We start from the raw sequence: 13,880 nt of genomic DNA on the forward strand, positions 1-13,880 counted from the left end.
ACCTTGTTTTTGTTTTTGTTTTTTCTTTTTTGAGGTGGAGTGTTGCTCTGTCGTCCAGGCTGGCAGTGGCATGGTCTCGGCTCACTGCAACGTCTGCTTCCTGGGTTCAAGTGATTCTCCTGCCTCAGCCTCCTGAGTAGATGGGACTATAGGCGCCCACCACCATGCCTGGCTGTTTTGTATTTTTGGTAGAGATGGGTGGGGGTAGGGAGGGGGGTTTTGGCTATGTTACCCTGAGCTCAAAGCCATCTGCCTGCCTCTGCTGCCGAAGTGCTAGGATTACAGGCCTGCACCACCACACCCGGCTGCTGTAAAGACTTATTTCCACACAGTTGAGACATGTTTTAGGAAGTTTGCTAAAAGAGCCCTGGAGAACTCCTCTTTGTGGCCTCCCTGTTAGCGTGTTTAATTTGATTGAACTTTTCTGCCCTCCTGCTTTTCAACTTCTCTAATAGTCTCTCATTAAACCAATTCTAAGAACCACCAAAAAAGGGAAAAAATTTTTTGAAAGCAGTAAAATGATGTGGACTGTTAGAATGTAAAATATATGAAATAAGTTCTTACATGTTAGTGCTGCTCTGACATAGGGACATATTATTGAGAATCAGCTTTTGCTCAGTTTTCAGAGAAATGGAATAATCATATTGCTGATCTACATAAGCAAGTTGAAGAATTGTCTGAAAGAAAATATGGTATGTCTAAACTGGAAAATTCCTGTAATCCTGTGTTCATGAGCATTTACACAGTGGAGTTACTCTTCATCATGGGGGTACCGTGGACAGGCCCAGGGCTGCTGGTGAGTCATGCCTCCTTACACGTTTCTCCTTGTCAGGTGCTTTGCAGTGTCTAAATATTGGAAACATTCTGTTTCTAAATTGCTGCAAAGCTAAGGAAAAGTTGTGTTTCTTTAATTATTAGCATTTCTTTTAAACTTTCAGCATGGAGATTGGGAATTTATTTACATATTTATTGCAAAGCCTTTCATCTTAGGGATTTCATTGAATTATTATTATTATTATTATTTTTTGAGACAGAGCCTCACTCTGTCACCCAGGCTGGAGTGCAGTGGTGTGATCTCTGCTCACTGCAACCTCTGCCTCCCGGGTTCAAGCAGTTCTCTGCCTCAGCCTCCTGAGCAGCTGGGATTACAGGCGCCAGCCACCACGCCTGGCTGATTTTTGTATTTTTAATAGAGATGGTATCATGATCTTGGCCAGGCTGGTCTTGAACTCCTGACCTCCTGATCCACCTGCCTCAGCCTCCCAAAGTGCTGGGATTACAGGTGTGAGCCACCGTGCGTGGCAAAATGTTATTTTTTAAAATGAATTGTTTCTCTTAGTCTGCTTCATTAAATTTGGTATTCATCCAGGTGTGGTGGCTCACACCTGTAATCCCAGCATTTTGGGAGGTCGAGACAGGCAGATACTTGAGATCGGGAGTTCAAGACCAGCCTGACCAACATGGAGAAACCCCATCTCTACTAAAAATACAAAATTATATGGGCGTGGTGGCACATGTCTGTAATCCCAGCTACTCGGGAGGCTGAGGCAGGAGGATCGCTTTAACCTGTGAGGCAGAGGTTGTGGTGAGCTGAGATTGCATCATTGCACTCTAGCTTGGGCTAAAGGAGCAAAACTCCATCTCCAAATAAATAAATAAATAAATAAAAATTCAGTACTCACCAAGGTGCCTCTATTGTCTCTACCTTTATCTTGCTGCATCACTGAGTTGACATTAGATTTCAAATTCGTCATTGCACTTATACTATTCTATCCTGAAGCCACCTTTGTATAATGATGAAAGAAATTAGCAATTTGTTATTATCCTCTGTCTGTTGGTATATATCAAGTGCTTACCTAAAAAGAGCAATAACCAAAGTGCTTACCTAAAAAGAGCAATAACCAGTGGAAAACATCATGTGTTTTACTGTTTTTATTTGGATGACTACTTGTAATCTACTAGCAAACTATAAAATTGTATGAGATGCAGAATTTTAACTGAATTGCTTTAAGTGAACGTTTAAACATGATAAATCATATTGATGGTATTTATGTTAATATACTTAAAGTGAACATTTTTTTCTTCATCATGAATAATATAACCTACTCCTCAATGAAAATCTAGAATTAAATTTGCTAGTGAATTCAGTAACATTTCCATAATATTTTTAGTTATGTGCTTAAGGTTCTCTTAGTGTTTCTCCCACTTTTTAATAGCTTATGCCTTTTTTGCCTTTGGTTTTTTTTGGTTCATTTTAAAGTAAAAATCTCACAACATGTGATACCTGGAAGCAGTGTAACGGTCTCACCTGGTGGTAAGACTGTAGGCTCTGGGGGCACAGGCTGGCCACGTCTCTTCTCCTGTCTGAGCTTTAGTGTCCTCTTTTGTGGTCATGAGAACTGAAGATCTATCCTGAAGATTTGATAAGACACTAAAGTGCTTCATATAATACCAGGCATATACATGCACAGTAAATGCTTCTTCCTTACATTTTTATTGATTGATTGATTGAGACAGAATCTTGCTGTTTCACCCAGGCTGGAATGCTGTGGTGTGATTGTTGTTTCGCAACATCTGCCTCCTGGGTTCAGGCAATTCTCCTGTCTCAGCCTCCTGAGTAGCTGGGCTTACAGGTGCCTGCCACCATGCGTGGTTAATGTTTGTATTTTTAGTAGAGACAGGATTTCACCATGTTGGCCAGGCTGGCCTCGAACTCCTGACCTCGTGATCTGCCTGCCTCAGCCTTCCAAAGTGCTGGGATTAAAGGCATCAGCCGGCGTGTCCAGCCTGTCTTTTCTTATCAAAACCACCCTTGGTGATGAAATGTTAAATAAGTACTAGTGGATATTATTTTGCTTAATGTTGCCTAGTGAATATTAAGTATTCTTACCTTTCAGAAATGAACTTATGAATTCAACAGGTGAAGATTTACAACTTGATTAAACAGCTTCAGGAGGTAGGTCTTCAATCTTTTTTTTTTTTTTTTTTGAGACGGAGTCTCGCTCTGTCGCCCGCGCTGGAGTGCAGTGGCCGGATCTCAGCTCACTACAAGCTCCGCCTCCCGGGTTTACGCCATTCTCCTGCCTCAGCCTCCCGTGTAGCTGGGACTACAGGCGCCCGCCACCTCGCCCGGCTAATTTTTTGTATTTTTAGTAGAGACGGGGTTTCACCGTGTTAGCCAGGATGGTCTTGATCTCCTGACCTCATGATCCGCCCGTCTCGGCCTCCCAAAGTGCTAGGATTACAGGCTTGAGCCACCGCGCCCGGCCAGGTCTTCAATCTTAAGTCAGATTAGAAGATTATGTGAAATAATTATATAAGGTTTAACATTGAATTCTTTTAATGGTACCCTCCACATGAAATAATATGCCTCTGAGTATTAATTATGTGCCAGGACAAGAGAATTCGTGTTGTCAAAATTCTCATACTCTCTAGAACAGTGAACTCATTTTCTTTTTGTTAACCCATTACAAATACATGTAAATATTGCATTTACAGGTAGACAGAACTGGAAGAACAGTATTTGTCCTACTTTTGAGATGCAAGATTTATCTGGCGTAATGCATTGAACAGATTATTATTGAAGTCTACACCGGTCAACTGAACAAGCATTCGTCAAATGTCCATGATACGTAGGACAGAAGGTTTTCTTTTAGGGTGTGGAGCCATGCATATTATCTTTTAATTAGATTTAGTTGATATGTTTTTAAAGAAATAGAAGTATAATTGATTTTCTTGTTTTGGCTCTGGAGTGGGGACAAAACAGAATGGAATGACACTGTTTAGATTTACTAAAATGGAAGGCTAACCAGTGAGATCATATCCCATCTCCCTGGACCTTTGGCTTTTACAGGTTGAGCTATAAGAACAATTAGAAAAATGGATATCATTTAAACACAGTATGTAGAAAAGAATAATTTCTACATATTGTGAATAATTGCACCTGCTAGCAGTTCTTTTTTTTTTTTTTTTTTTTTTAGATGGAGTTTTGTTTTGTTGCCCTTGCAGTGCAGTAGTGTGATCTCAGCTCATGGCAAGTTCTACCTTCTGGGTTTAAGCAATTCTACCTGCCTCAGCCTCCCAAGTAGCTGGGATTACAGGCACCTGCCACATGCCTTCCTAAGTTTTGTAATTGTAGTAGAGTTGAGGTTTCACCGTGTTGACCAGGCTGGTCTTGAACTCCTGACCTCATGTGATTTATTCACATTGGCCTCACAAAGCGCTGGGATTATAGGCATGAGCCACTGGGCTTGGCCATAATTTTTTAAATAATGTTGTTTTATTTTAGGAAAGTAAATACAATGAGTAGGACTTAGCTCCAGTTTTCTCTTACTGTTTTTTGTTTGTCTGTTTTGTTTTGTTTTGAGATAGAGTTTAGCTCTTGTTGCCTGGGCTGGCGTGCAATTCCGTGATCTTGGCTCACTGCAGCCTCCGCCTCAAGCGATTCTCCTTCTTCAGCCTCCTGAGTAGCTGGGATTACAGGCGCCCTCCCCAATGTCTGGCTACTTTTTGTATTTTTACTAGAGATGGGTTTTCACTGTTGGCCAGGCTGGTCTCGAACTCCTGATCTCAGGTGATTCACCCACCTTGGCCTCTCAAACTGCTGGGATTACGGGTGTGAGTCACTACAACCGGCTTTAATGGGATATTTCACTACAGACTTTGATAAACAGAATATTAGCATTTTTGCTGTTGTTTTTATTTCAGTCATTATTTAAGGTTTAACATTGAATTCTTTTAATGGTACCCTCCACATGAAATAATATGCCTCTAAGCATTAATTATGTGCCAGGACAAGAGAATTCATGTTGTCAAAGTTATCATACTCTCTAGAACAATGAACTCATTTTCTTTTTATTAACCCATTACGAATACATGTAAATATTGCATTTACGGGTAGACAGAACTAGAAGAACAGTATGTGTCCTACTTTTGAGATGCAAGATTTATGTGGCGTAATGCATTGAACAGAGTATTGTTCAATGTTTTGAACAATAATATTTTTATTTTATTGCTATTTTTCTTTAGATTCAATTATATTAACAGAAGTAAAGATAAAAGTATAAAAGTTAAAGACCAATACAAATTTAATAGTTATTCTATTCTACATATTGTGTTTAAATGATATCCCTTTTTCTTTTTGTCGTTATAACTCAAGCTGTAAAAGCAAAGGTCCAGTGATGATCCCATACCCTTTTTTCCAGTGTCATGTTGAAGATCTTTATGTAGAAGGCCGTTCCAAAGGAACTCTTTTTGTGTGGTGGGGGATGGGGTTTTCATTCTTCTTGCTCAGGCTGGAGTTCAATGGTGTGATCTTGGCTCACTGCAACCTCTGCCTCTTTGGTTCGTGTGATTCTCCTACCTCAGCCTCCCGAGTAGGTGGGATTACAGGCGCCCACCATCATGCCAGCCTGATTTTTGTAATTTTAGTAGAGGCGGGGTTTCAGCATCTTGGCCAGGCTGGTCTTGAACTCCTGACCTCAGATGATCCTCCTGCGTCAGCCTCCCAAAGTGCTGGGATTACAGATGTGAACCACCATGCCCTGCCAGAAATTTTTTTTAAGAAGACTGTCTACTAATGGAATTCCTGGCCTGGAGAGGATATTGCTGTCAAAGGAATGGATTCATTTTTTTATTAAAAGGTAAGACTCTTGGATTCTTATTGGACTCTCCTCTCTGTTCTGAGTAATAAACTTTTTTATTGTTGACAAATATTTATTCACCACCAGGGTTATATTTAATTAAGTCTGAGTTATTTTATGGTTTTTTTTTGTTTTTTTTTGAGATGGAGTTTTGCTGTCCTTGCCCAGGCTGGAATGCAGTGGTGCGATCTCGATTCCATGCAATGTCTGCCTCCTGGGTTCAAGCGATTCTCCTGCCTCAGCCTCCCGAGGAGCTGGGATTACAGGCATGTGCCACTATGCCTGTCTAATTTTGTATTTTTAGTAGAGTTGGGGTTTGTCTATGTTTGTCAGACTGGTCTTGAACTCCCGACCTCGGGTGATCTCAGCCTCCCAAAGTGCTGGGATTACAGGCTTGAGCCACTGCACCTGGCCTATTTTAGGTATTTTTATCTTCTACTTTTTAATTTATCTGGGTCCAACATTGAGTAAGTCATGCCGGTGTTAGCTTTTAAAATGTGAAGACTGCCCTCACCTGACTGGCACGCAATTGACATTTTCTTTCACAGTTTTCTGCTACTTTTGCTAAAGAAAATAGTATCCATGTCTTGTTTTTAAGCCTGAGATTTTAAAGCCTATGTGGGAATAAATGATTTTTATAGATGTGTAGAGAAAGATAGTCTTGAATGCAATGTGATATTAAAGGATCCCATTTAAGATTATTGTAATATGTTTCAAAGACCTGTGGGTTGCAAAGTTACCAGTTTACTTGTGAGGACACATCCTCCACGAAGTACCTGATGAGACCATTTGCAATTATTATTTTGTTTGGTTACTGTATAGAAACCTCAAAAGAAGATTTAGTTGTGCTCAAGCATCCCGATTGTCTTTTCTTTTCTTAATTAATTAATTAATTATTTTTTTCCCTCCTGAGATGGAGACTTGATCTTTCACTTAGGCTTAGAGTTCAGTGGCATGATGTTGGCTCCCTGCAATCTCTGCCTCCTGGGTTCAGGCAATTCTCCTGCCTCAGCCTCCTGAGTATCTAGGATTACAGGCATCTGCCACCACACTTGGCAAATTTTTGTATTTTTAGTAGAGACGGGGTTTGACCATGTTGGTCAGGCTGGTCTCGAACTCCTGACCTCAAGATCTGCCTACCTCGGCCTCCCAAAGTGCTGGGATTACAGGTGTGAGCCACTGTGCCCAGTCTGTCTTTTCTTTTCACACCCACCCTTGGTGATGAAATGTTAAATATGTACTAGTGGATATTACTTTGCTGAATATTGCCTAGTGAATTATTCTTATCTTTCAGAGATGAACTTATGAATTCAACAGGTGAAGATTTACAACTTGATAAATCAGCTTTGTGAGGTAGGTCTTCAGTCTTTAGTCAGGTTAGAAGATTATGTGAAGTAACGTTTAACATTAATTTCTTTTAATGGTAGCTTTCACATGAAATAATATGCCTCTAAGTATTAATTATGTGCCAGGACAGGAGAATTCATGTTTTCAAAATTCTCATACTCTCTAGAACAAACTCATTTTCTTTTTATTAACCCATTTTTAAATACGTGTAAATACTACATTTTGGGTAGACAAAACTGAAAAAACAATATTTGTCCTACTTTTGAGATGCAAGATTAATGTGGCGTAATGCATCGAACAGGTTATTATTGAAGTCTACACCAGTCAACTGAACAAGCATTCATCAAATGTCCATGATACTCAGGACATAAGAAGTTTTTATTACTAGTATGGAGCCGTGCATATTATCTTTTAATTAGATGATTTAGTTAGATATGTTTTTAAAGAAATAGAAATATAATTGATTTTCTTGTTTTGGCTCTGGAGTGGAGTGGGGACAAAACAGAATGGAATCACACTGTTTGCAATTATTAAAATGGAAGGATTGCAGCAAGATCATATCCCTAGTCTCCCCATAGCAAATGTCATGTGCTAGCTGTTTTGTGTGTGTGTGTGTGTGTGTGTGGTTTTTTTTTTTTTAAGATGGAGTTTTGTTCTGTCGCCCATGCTAGAGTGCAGTGGTGTGATCTCAGCTCATGGCAAGCTCACCTCCTGAGTCCAGGCAATTCTCCCTGCCTTAGTCTCCTGAGTAGCTGGGATTACAGGCCCCTGCCACCACGCCTGCCTAATTTTTGTATTTGTAGTAGCGTTGGGGTTTCACCATGTTGACCAGGCTGGCCTCGAACTCCTTACCTCAGGAGATTCACCCGTCTCAGCCTCCCAAAGTTCTGGGATTATGGGTGTGAGTCACTGCACTTGGATTTAATGGGATATTTCACTGCAGACTTTGATAAACAGAATATTAGCATTTATGGTGTTCTTTTTATTTTACTCATACTATTTTTCTTTGGACTCAATTACAATAACATAATTAAAGATCAAAGTATAAAAGTTAAAGACCAATACAGATTTAATAATTATTCTTTTCTACATATTGTGTTTAAATGACATCCTTTTTTCTTTTTGTTCTTACAGCTCCAACTGTAAAAGCCAACGGTCCGGGGATGATCCCATACTGTTTTTTCCAGTCTCATGTTGAAGATTTTTATGTAGAAGTTCTTCCCAAAGGAATTTTTTTTTTTTTTTTGAGACAGAGTTTTCACTCTTGTCGCCCAGGCTGGAGTGCAATGACGCGACCTTGGCTCACTGTAACCTCTGCCTCCTGGGTTCAAGTGATTCTTCTGCCTTAGCCTCCCGAGTTGCTGGGATTACAGGTGCCCAGCACCATGCCAGGCTAATTTTTGTATTTTTAGTGGAGATGGGGTTTCGCCATGTTGGCCAGGCCTGTCTCGAACTCCTGACCTCAGGTAATCTTCCTGCCTCAGCCTCCCAAAGTGCTGGGATTAGAGGCGTGAACCCATGCCCGGCCAGAAATTTTTTTTTTAAGAAGGCTGTCTACTAGTGGAGTTCCTGGCCTGAGAGGATATTACTTTCCAAGGAAAGGATTTCTTTCATTATTTAAGGGTAAGATTCCTGGATTCTTACTGGACTCTTAATCTCTGTTCTGAGTAATCCATCTTTTTTATTGTTGACCAGTAGTCATTCACCACTAGGGTTGTATTTAATGAAATCTGAGTTATTTTATGGCTTTTTTTTTTCTTTTGAGACCGAGTTTTGCTCTCATTACCCTGGCTTGAGGGCAATGGTATGATCTCAGGTCATCACATTCTCTGCCTTCTGGGTTCAAGCTGTTCTCCTGCCCGGCCTCCTGAGTAGCTGGGTTTACAGGCATGCGCCACCATGCCCAGCTAAGTTTTTGTATTTTTAGTAGAGCTGGTGTTTCACCAGGTTGACCAGGCTGGTCTCGAACTCCTGACCTTGGGTGATCCACCCGCCTCATCCTCCCAAAGTGCTAGGATTACGGCACTTTAATCCTAGCACCGTGCCCGGCCTGTGCCTGCTTCTTTCATTCTCTTTTTCTTTTTTTTTTCATTAGCAGTTTAAAATTGGTGACTTATTCAGACACAAGCAAAAGAATATTAGCCCAGCTTTGGAAATAGGTGTGAGCCCATGTATGATTTTCCTAGTTTCTCCTCCCCCTTCGCTTTTTGCTCTCTTGTTAGTATGTTAATTGTTTTCTCTCTCTCAATCTTTTTTCCCCATTTCTTTGGCAGACATTTTTACTTGTCTTGGAAGAGTAGGCGAAGAGCTGTTTTTAGGACTCTTTGAAAGGGTACAGTATGGATGACAGTCTTGGCTAATGGCAACCAGATCCAGGGAGCCGGGGTCAGTGTGAGCTGGAATCAGTTCAAATTAGCAAAGCACTGGTACTCAGTGGCAGGAATACAAGTGACCGCAAATTGTTTAACACATCTGGAAAGGGATACTGACATCATCCTCAGAATCTGTGGGGAATACACATAGCCTGTAAGACACATTCCTCTTTGACCCTAAAAAGATTCTTTGAAGAATAATACCCTTAGCAATTTTCTAGCCGGCATGCCTGCTTATTTATCTTTGAGGACAACATGCCTCGTGGAGCTCCACAGGCCCCAGAGGATTCTGCATTTGAAAGTGCTGAAGCTGAGAGACTGGGTCTTGGTGGACCCCAAGAGGTCTGCTTTTCCTCTACTCATTGTTCCTTTTTTTTCCCAGCAACTGGCATTGCTGTTTAAATGGGTTGTTCTTTGCTGTTTAAGTTGTTTGGTAGTGGTGTGTCAGGATTTGGGTTTTCTGGATAGTTTCCCAGCTGGTGACTTGAGTGGTGGTTGGGGAGGAGCTGTTTTAGGGCTGTTCTGGAGCTGTTGAGTCAGGTGTATGGATACTCACAGCTCGTCTGTTGAGGAGAATGCTGTTCTCATTGTGCTGCCTTTGGTGGTGCTGTGTGTGGCCCTTTAGATGTGGGTGGAGGTGAGTTGGGGCAGTTAATGAGATCTTTTTTAGGTGCTTTTGATAAAGTAGCCTGCACTACAGGATTCACTGTGACTTTTTTCCTTAACTTGTGCGTATTTCTCTCCTAGCCTTTGCTGTCTTTCTCATGCCTTTGATTTTCCCAGCTCCTCGTGGTTGAAATTACATAAGTCCTCTGCTGTGGTTTAAGTGTGTCCCCCAAAGTTTATGTGCTGGAAACTCAATCCTCAATGCAACAGCTGGGATGTGGGGCCTAATAAGAGAGCCTTCATGAATGAGTTAATGTTGTTATTATGGTAATAGATAAGTAATCACAGAGTGGTCTTATTATAAAAGAGAGTTCAGCCCCTTTTGCCCTCTTGCTGTCTTGCACTCTCTTGTCCTTCTGCCTTCTGTCGTGGGATGATGCAGCAAGAAGATCCCTACTAGATGCAGGCCCCTCAACCTTGGATTTCATAGCATCCAGAACTACAAGAAATAGTTTCTTCCTTTCACCTTTTCCTTTCCTTTCCTTTCTGTTCCATTTGGTTCTGTTCCATTCCATTCCTTTCCGTTCCCTTCGCTTCCCTTCCCTTCCCTTCCCTGTTTTTCTGTTCTCTTCCCTTCCCCTCCCTTCCTCTCTCTCCGCCTCCCACCTTCCTTCCCTTCCTCCTTCCCTCTTTCCCTCTTTCCCTTCCTTCTCTTCCTTCCCTTCCCTTCCTTCCCTTCCTTCCCTTCCTCCCCTTCCTCCTTCCCGCCTTCCCTTTTTCCCTCCTTCCCTCCCTTCCTTCCCTTCCCTTCCCTTCCCTTCCCTTCCCTTCCCTCCCTTCCTCCCTTCCTTCCTTCCTTTTTTCCTTCTCGTAAATTATGCAGTCTGTGGCATTCTTTTATAGCAGCATGAAATGGACAAAGACCAACTCCATTTTCAAGAGCAAGCCCTTTTGTAGTTTCTGAGCCAATTATGACTACAAAGGAAGTTCTGTAGGTAGCCTCAGATCCACCACCTAGGAAGCATGCTACCAAGCAGTCCTAGCATCTAGGATTCGATCAAGTGCTGGGCAACATGATACCTCTGCAATTTAGCACCTCCCTATATACCTCCAGTTAGCTCAGCCCATCAGGGCTAAAACTACCCCTCATATCCTAGTGTCTCTTGTAGGCAGAAGCCTTGCCTAAACCCTAAGCTGCTTGGCTCACATTCTGTCTTGTGCTTTTTTTGTAGGGGGTTCAAACATACACAAAAGAAATAGGATGAACCTCCACGTACCCAACCCTCCGATTAAGCATTTACCTCCATTTTTCCAGATTTGTTTCATCTACTTTAATCTCCCTAAAAATTTATATTTGTAAGGGAAAAACTGAATAAATAGCTCCACAATACCTCTCATTTTAAGTCACTTTTCAGAGTAGTAAGTTAGTGACCTAGTAACCTTCCCTTTAGTGACCAATAGCTTTTTTTTCTGAATATCATCATGAACTCATAGATTATTGTTTGCTTTTGATGTATTTCAGGCCATTGCTGTCTTTATTGTTTTGGATGCTTACATTGTCTCATCGAGGTTAATAATTATCTCTTCAAGTTGACTCTCCTGTCTTTTTGATGTGATGCTGTTGGACTTTGATGACTTCCTTGCTTTCTGGCAAAAAAGATGTTCCAGGATCAATATACTGTACCATACATGGAGTCAGCCATTTCTCTAGGGGGCCTTAATTCCTGTTATTAGAGAACACCGTTTGGGGTCTTGGACTGAATGACTTTTCTGAACCTCCTCTTCTGAGACTACAGCCTGCGTCCCTGCATATAACCCATTTGGAGCTCTTGCTGGGCACCAGCAGATCTCCTGAAACTGCTATATAGTTCTGCCTCACTCTTACAAAACTCTCTCATCTCTTGAGAGTTTTGTGCTCTGTCCCCAGATATAGTCTTTCTGGTTCTGAAGCTTTTGTTTCAGTCCCCCTGAATTCCACCAGCCCTATGCATGCCATACCTTGGATTGCTAACCCAACCCCAGTGGAGCCTCTTTGGTTAGAATAGTTGCCACACCCCGTGCCTAGTACTCTAGTAAACAAGGTTCTACCCGGGCTTAGGTTAACTTTTGCTCCTTTGGGCCCTGTGTTCTACCAGCATTTCATTTATCTGAAACTCCCCCCTCACCTCCAGACCTTAATTGTTCTTTAATGGTTTACTGCTGCTTCCTGGGTTCTCAAGAACCCAGTTCAGGAGTTTCTCTTTTAGTTTGAGATCTTACAGGCCTGTCTCATCAGGTTGGTGTCAGTCCAGCTAGGATTAGGCAGAATTGGGTGGGGGTTGTAGTGCATTTTTGGCCCAGCATGTAGCTGTCTGACTAATTATCTGTCTTTTCTTTCCTGTTGCAATTCATGGGCCTTAGCATCTTCTAAATGGTGTTTAGTAGGTCATCCTGTTGATTTCCTGCTAGGGAGTAGCATACTCTGGCTCTGTACCATTGGCCAAGGGACTTAAGGATAGATGACAGGCTGCAGTTTTGTTAAATGGAACAATATGAAGAGATGGCATTTTGGCAGCAGGGCCTATTTGAATGGTTGGTCCTTTGTCCCTGTGTTGATATAGGCAGATCCTTGACGGGAATTTGGAATGATCCCAAATATTGTAGATCACTGGTACATCAAGTTATCCTCAAGGCTGTATTTCTAACAGTCTTGAATGATATTTTGTGAATTTTTGGAGATTCTCTGTGTAGGGTTTAATCGTTTAGTTTTTTTAGTCGTGCCTGTTTAGTTTCTTTGCAAAGAAATAAGAAATCTGAAAGAGATGGCAGGCATTAGGGAAAAAAGCCAGGAGCCTTGTTCCCTCACCCTCTACTTAGGTTCTGGAACTGTACTCATAGGTGAGTAGTGAGGAGCTGGGCCCAAGCACATTAATCCTAGATGTAGCTCTGCTTTGCGCTCGCTCTAGTACTTGTATCAAATTCACTTCAAGTCACCCAGAGTAATATGTAGAGGAGTCATTCAGGAGCATGCAACTGCAGTAGTGCAATTATGGCTCACTGCAGCCTCAACCTCCTGGGTTCAAGCAGTCCTCCTGCCTCAACCTCACAGGTAGCTGGGACTACAGGTGCTTGTCACCACACCTCACTAATTTTCCCATTTTTTAAATATTTGGATTCCACAGGACTGACTTCAAAACTTGAGTAGGCATGGATTTTGGTATACACAGAAATGGGGTAGCTGGAACTAATCCCCCCATATCCAAGGGACAAATTGTATCTGTTTTTACAATTATAGTGTAGGATACATTATGTTCCATGACAATGGTAATTTTTAATGACAATTTTTAATTGAGTGAAATTACCATAAAAATAATAATTTGCTGAGCTGTTACTAGGTGCCTATAAGTACCACAGATTTTTTAAATTCCCCATATCTCTTCCTTATTTCACTTAACCACTCTATCTTAAATTACTCATGCTTGCTTCAGTGGCACATGTACTTAAGTTGGAACAATAGGCCTCTGTGAAAGAATGACATGCAAATTTGTGAAGCATTCCATATTTTTTTAAAAATGAGGAAAAAATTACTCCCAGATTTTCACTGTGTTTGTGCATATCACCTTTCGTTTAGGTTGAATTATATCCAAAGGTGATATTTCCGGAAGTGAGATTACTGTGAGTGACAGGGTATGAGCATTCTTATTACCCTTGATGTAAATTGCCAAGCTTTCAGGCATGGTGGCTGTCAGCCTATAATTCCAGCACTTTGGGAGGCTGAGGTGGGAGGATTGCTTGAGGCCAGGAGTTGGAGGAGGCAGTATAATGAGTAACTGTCTGTATTATTTTAAAAAAATGTCCAAGCTTTATCCTGGAAGGTTTATATACAATTTAAACACCACTGATAGTACAAGAAAATGGCCATTTCACTGCACTT

At 41.4% G+C, this 13,880-nt stretch overlaps 2 long non-coding RNA genes across 9 annotated transcripts in view; one reads left to right on the plus strand and one right to left on the minus strand.

The window, feature by feature from the left end:
- LOC139362890 (uncharacterized) overlaps window positions 1-13,880 on the minus strand; it is a 63,811-nt gene that overhangs the window by 29,250 nt on the left and 20,681 nt on the right. For all 4 annotated transcript variants that reach the window (XR_011622441.1, XR_011622443.1, XR_011622444.1 and 1 more), the window contains 2 exons: window positions 11,523-11,614; window positions 1,683-1,784 (listed from right to left, as the gene is read on the minus strand). This is a non-coding gene — a long non-coding RNA (uncharacterized lncRNA). The remainder of the gene's footprint in view (window positions 1-1,682; window positions 1,785-11,522; window positions 11,615-13,880) is intronic.
- LOC139362892 (uncharacterized) overlaps window positions 1-13,880 on the plus strand; it is a 42,640-nt gene that overhangs the window by 9,319 nt on the left and 19,441 nt on the right. For 3 of the 5 annotated variants that reach the window (XR_011622456.1, XR_011622457.1, XR_011622458.1), the window contains exons 5-9: window positions 620-796; window positions 2,898-2,956; window positions 3,499-5,642; window positions 6,937-6,995; window positions 8,124-8,612. This is a non-coding gene — a long non-coding RNA (uncharacterized lncRNA). The remainder of the gene's footprint in view (window positions 1-619; window positions 797-2,897; window positions 2,957-3,498; window positions 5,643-6,936; window positions 6,996-8,123; window positions 8,613-13,880) is intronic. The other 2 variants (XR_011622459.1, XR_011622460.1) reach the window with 2 other exon arrangements.

This window comes from Macaca nemestrina, chromosome 4 (assembly GCF_043159975.1).
Source record: "Macaca nemestrina isolate mMacNem1 chromosome 4, mMacNem.hap1, whole genome shotgun sequence".
NCBI lineage: Eukaryota > Metazoa > Chordata > Mammalia > Primates > Cercopithecidae > Macaca > Macaca nemestrina.